This window comes from Hyaena hyaena, unplaced genomic scaffold (genome assembly GCF_003009895.1).
Source record: "Hyaena hyaena isolate Hyena2069 unplaced genomic scaffold, ASM300989v1 scaffold_254, whole genome shotgun sequence".
NCBI lineage: Eukaryota > Metazoa > Chordata > Mammalia > Carnivora > Hyaenidae > Hyaena > Hyaena hyaena.
In genome coordinates this window covers 1,626,250-1,632,462 of record NW_024080890.1, presented here as the reverse complement: position 1 = coordinate 1,632,462, position 6,213 = coordinate 1,626,250, and positions in this window count along the sequence as shown.

The window sequence follows — 6,213 nt, the reverse complement described above, 5'->3', positions numbered from 1 at the left end:
AGTTAAGGATGAAAGTATCCATGCCCTCTGGATGCCCAGTTCCCCACCCAGCAAAGGGAGGAGTGGCCAGGGACCGCTGGCTTGCACACAGAGCCACACTGGGGCTCTGTTTCCTCCAGGAGAATTGCACCTATCACAAAGCCAGAGAGGTCAGAAGCCTCTGGAATTCATTCCCGCAACTCTAAGAGGGGTGGAGTGAGCAATAAAATGGCGGAATGTTCCCAACTAACTCTCAGCTCACCCTCCCAAGTATCAGTCAGGCATGACTTCTCTGGGAACCTGCTTCCTCAAAAGAGGTTCCAACGGGCACATAAGTGCAGACAAATCACCCATTTTTATTTTCCTTCTGTTCACTGGAGGCAATGTCTGAGTTCAAAAAGAAACTATGAAGCCATTTAACACGAACTTTGCCTTCCTGCTGTTTCACATGCATTGGGAAAATCTTAGCGGGAGTTATGCACCAAAAACATTGGTTTCGTTTCCATTTCAAGAGTGGCTTTGAAGGGTACCGTAGAAAACTAATAAATTCACATCCAGCGTTTGTGCCTTTGATTCTTGCCGTTTCTTGCCGTGTACCATCAGCACGTGGCAAAGTACACAGCTTAATTTCATGACCACAATCAGAAGAAATGGCAAAATGCTTTCTGAAACCTTGAACCTGGGCACAGAAGTCCCTTCCCAAACTGGTCATCATCGGTCGGTTTCAGAACCCTGAGAAATGTTGAGAGAAGATACTTCTTTCCCTACCCCCCACCCACCCAGGTTACTCACCATTTCTGGAGCCGCCATCATTAAGAGCAGAAATATTTGCCTTTTTCATTATAAAAGCAAGCGTGATGGTGAGCAGGCTGCCAACAGGTTAGTCCAATCGGGAAATACTTCCTTCCACCAAGTCACCCAGCCTGGTCGACTCAATCATCACAGCGAATGGCATTATCGCGGGCATCTGTGTAACCCAATCTGGCTGTGGCTATCAAATGGCTGTTGGTGGTATGACTGCAGAGATCGGGGAGGGGAAAAATGTGACTTGCCTTTAATTGGTAAGTAAGGTAAGGAAACCTTTTCAGAAACTTCACAGAAGAGAGCCTTCGGAACACAGACACTCCTTTTATAAAATAACAGATAGGTCCTGCCCAGTGCTGAGCAAAACCCCTTGGTGGGGGTTTCTATTCCTCTATGTGATTGGGTCTGAGTTTAGACTCACAGCTACTCTGCAGACAAAAGAGAGGGAGACTGAGCGTGTTCTCACACAGCACTCTATAGAGACACTTCACACTCTCTTCTGGGGGCAGGGGGGCTCTGAATCCCAAGGGGTTTCTGCACACAATACAGCTTTAAGATGCTTTATCAAGAGAGAACATAGCCCTGCCGCTGTGGGCTGGGGACCGAGACCCTTTGGAAGTCTAGTGGAGTAGAGCTGGGTGTGAATCGAGCATTCACTTTTTCACCTAATATTTACGGGCCATCTGCCATGAGCCAGGCATCTAGACTCAGAGCAGATGGCAGAGGGGACAAAGCACTCACCTGTGGTCCCAGGTGATGACAAATGCTAGAATGAGATGAGGCTGGGAGAGGCTGAGGCAGCGTGGTGGAGGAAGACTCCCAGGAAGAAGTGGTATTTTAGTCAAGACCTCAGTGATGGGATAAAGTTGGTCTTATGAGCTGAGATTATTCCAAGCATGGGACCGTCAGCTCCAAAGGCCTGGAGAGATGAACTGGGGATGTGTGAAGAACCCCAAGAAAACCTGTGTGCTAGAGATTGGCAGATCACTGGAGGCCTGGGCCATTGGGAGGAGCCGGGTTTGGTTTCTGTGAGATGGAAAACCACCAAAGAGCTAAGCAGGGCAAAGTCGGGTCTACACATGTGCAAGAAGTACACAGTCAGAGGTGGATTCACAGAAAGCTGGGACGAAGCCACTGAAAACCTGGGTCACCATGGCCATGACTTGGACCAGGATGCTGGTGGTACAAAGGCTGGATTTGGGATGGATTTTAAAGGTATTGTTGGCAGGATTTGCCACTGGCAACGAAGCCAAAGAGGTACATTCAGCTAATCGTGGTTAAATTCAGTCTTGTTTTTCTGCCCACACCTCTCAGTGTTTTGGGATTTAAGACTGGGAATCCTTCAAGCTCACTCTTCCCTCCATTTACGTCTTTTCTAACTACTGCCTCTAGTCCTTGAACAAACATTTGCCCTCAAAGACAGGGACAGGACACTTAGAACTTCATTCTTTCTTTGTTTTTGCCTGAGTTGCTGTAGATAGTGTTCTTGTGTAACAAAACTCTAGAGGACAGAGTCTAGAATGTACTCTCACGGCGCCCGGCACAATGATGAGCATGTGATGGGGTTCCAGGTACACGGATGAGCTGATCATAAACTAGGTGGTGGAACTAGGTCAGCAGTAGACACGAAGAAAAACCAAAAGCAATCATGAGCTCACATATGTCACATGAATATATTAACATGTGGACATCTTGGCATGTGTGTTAAGTGAAGTCAGTTTGCCGAGGTTCCGCAGGGAGATGACCCATGATGGTGGCTGAATTTCCCCCACCTCTCAGAAAGTTTACCTGCAAATCAATTCCATCAAACTCAAAATAAAATCAGAGGACATAGAAATTATCACCCCTAGGGCTGGCATTGGATATTCACCAAGCCGTGTTTTGCTGGTCTTGGTTGGGAGGTCTGAGAAGGAGCCCCCTACCCTGAGGGGTCCCCTACAGGCTATGAAGCTTTTGTAACCATTTGCACACAGCTTGAGGTCTGAGCATGGTCTCAGCCTCCACCTTGGGAGAGAAGGATGCCTTTGAGGGCAAGGCACAGGAAAACTGTCCATCAAGGACCAAGTCCTTTGCTGTTGGTCTTGGAAGATAACTTTTCAAGGTAAGAAAAAGAGATTAGGCTTGAGAGGGCCTCTCCTGACTTACCCAAATAAGATTTTTTAAGAGAAATTTATATTTTAATATGATATAAGCACAATTGCTCAAAAAGTGGTTTACTATTAAGAAAAGAAAAATAGGGACGTCTGGGTGGTTCAATCGGTTAAGCATCTGACTTCGGCTCAGGTCGTGATCTCGTGGTTCATGGGTTCAAGCCCTGCATCGGGCTCTGTGCTGACAGCTCAGAGCCTGGAGCCTGTTTCAGATTCTGTATCTCCTTCTCTTTCTGGCCCTCCCCTTCTCACGCTGTCTCTCTCAGAAATAAAATTTAAAAAATTTTTTTTAATTTAAAAAAAGAAAAGAACACTATATTTGAGTAGAGGCTATATTTCAGACCCCAAATCTGCTTTTTCTTTCTTCTGGATAACAAGCTTTGTCTACTTTGAGGCTTTTAAATTTAAGATATTTAACTCATTTTAATTATGAAATTATTTTATCTTTGGATTCCTCAAAGCAAAAAGATATTTAACAATATAATTAAAACTTTCATGTGAAATACTGAAACTTTTTTCTCTGAAATGGAGACCAATACAGGGAGGTGCACTATATTGATGTATTCCGTATCTATTTAACATTTGGAGTTCACTCCAGTCCAAGAAAAGAAGAAAAAGAAGAGGAATAGAAAGAAGAAGGAGAAGGAGGAAGAGGAATGGAAGAAAGAAATGGCGGAGGAGGAAAAAAGAAGAAAAGAAAAAAGAGAAATAAAAAAGAACATTTAAAAGAAAAGAATATGTAAGAAAGTAAGAAGAAAGAAAGAAAAATATTGTTGTTCACAATTATTTTTGTACATACAATGTTTTTAAAATTCTAGAGATTATTAGAATTAATAAGGAAATCAAGCAAGACATAAAATCACATATAAGTTCAATGCAAAATAATGTAAAAAGCAATAATGTTTTGATTTCCCAGCAAGAAAGAGTATGAACACGAAATTTTAAAAAGATAATTTAGGGGCGCCTGGGTGGCTCAGTTGATTGAGTGTCTGATTTTGGCTCAGGTCATGATCTCATGATTCATGGGTTCGAGCCCATGTCAGACTCTGTGCTGACAGCTCAGAGCCTGGAGCCTGCTTCAGATTCTGTGTCTCCCTCTCTCTCTGACCCTCCCTGTTCATGCTCTGTCTCTCTCAAAAATACATAAAAAAACATTTAAAAATAAATAAAAAGATAATTTATAGTGGCATCAAAAATAATCAAATACCTACGAATAATCTAACAAATACTGCAAGACCTCTACACAGAAAACCATGCAACAAAATTGAAATTTTTAAAACTCTGGCCAACTACGCCAGGAAATTAGACAACTTAGATAAAATGGTCAAATTCCTTGAAAAACAGCTTAATGAAACAAATACAAGAAGAATACTCCTGTATCTGTTAAATAAATTAAATCCATAATTTAAAATTTTCCAAGGAAATTCTACACCCAGATGACTTTGCTGATAAATCTTTTCAAACATTTAAGGAACAAATTATACCAATCTTTAAAAAAAAATTCAGAGAATGGAAAAGAGGAAATAGTTCCCAACTCATTTATTTTATTTTATTTTATTTTTTACAATAGTTTATTGTCAAATTGGTTTCCATATAACACCCAGTGCTCATCCCCAACTCATTTATTTTTTTAACCTTTATTTATTTCTGAGAGACAGAGCATGAGCGGGAGAGGGGCAGTGAGAGAGGAAGACACAGAATCTGAAGCAGCTCCAGGCCCTGAGCTGTCAGCACAGAGCCCGATGCGGGGCTCAAACCCACTCATGGTCCAAGAGATCATGACCTGAGCCAAAGCCAGACACTCAACCGACTGAGCCCCTCCCCAGGCTCAGCCCCATTTCCCAACTCATTTATGAGGCCAGAATAACACTGACACTTCAGGTGACCTTGTGCCTTTGTCTGCCTGGGATTGAGGGGGTTCCTTGAGTGGCAACATTCAGTGTTATGACCAGAAAGTCCCAAGAACATGAGAATGAGCTGATCATTCTACTGACACCAACACTGGAGAAGGAAATTGTAAGAAAGGAAAACAACGGGCCAAGCTAATTTACAGACACTGATGCAAAAAAATTCTAAACAAGGCATTAACTAATGGAATCCAGAAATATATACAAAAGATAGCATAATACGATCAAGGTTGCATCTTAGAAACCCAAGGTGATTTAACACTCAAAAGTGAACTGTCGCAAGCTACCTCATTCACTGAACAAAGAAGGAAAACAGTATGATCATCTTAATAGATGCAGAAAAAGCCTTTGATAAAATTCAGTATCTGTTAATGAATTTTTAAAAATACCTCAGTGAACTAGGAGTGGAAAAAATTCATTTAATCTGATGAAGGGTACCTGTCCCAAGAGCCCCTTTTATTCACCATGGCACTGGAAGTCTTTGCCAGAACGATATAGCAAGCAGGAGAAATAAAGTTTATGAATATTGACATTTTTGAATATGTCATAATTTTGAAGTATACCATACTTTGAATATACCATAATTAATTGATTGAGTAAACCATAATTTAGGTATGCATTCACCAGTTGATAGACATTTGGGTTCTTTCTAGTTTGGGTCCACCGTGAATCCAGCCGTCAAGGACATTCACACACAAGTCTTTGTATGGTCACGCATTCTCATTTCTCCTTGGTAGGCAGCTCAGAGTAAGTCTGTCATATAGCAAATGGATGTTGAGCTGTAGAAGAAACTGTCAGAATATTTTCCAAAATGGTCAAACAATAAATAAAAGTTCCAATTATCCCCCAGCACTGTCAAAATTTAGTATTGTCAATCTTGTCCATTTTTGCTCTTCCGGTAAATGTATTGTGGTATCACACTGAGGCTTTAATTTATAGTTCCCTGATGAATAATGAAGTTAAATATCTTTTCATGTCCCTCATAAGCCATTCATGTAGCTCCTTTTGTTAAGTGTCCCATTTAGAACTTTTTGCCCATTTTAAGTTGGATTTTTTGTTTTCTTATTATTGATTAAAAGAATGTACATATACACAATTATGTTATGTTCTATAAATTCTGGATACAAGTCCTTTGTCAGATACATATGGTGGTATTTACCCCCAGACTTACATTTCAATTTTCCTTATAGTATCTTTCAAAGAGCAGAAGTTTTCTATTTTTTTTAAAGTTCATTTTTTTATTTTGAGAGACAGAGAGAGCACAAGTGAGGGAGGGGTAGAGAGAGAGGGAGAGTGAATTCCAAGCTGTCTCTACTCTGTCAGCACAGAGCCCGATGCAGGGCTCAAACCCACAAAATCATGAGATCATGACC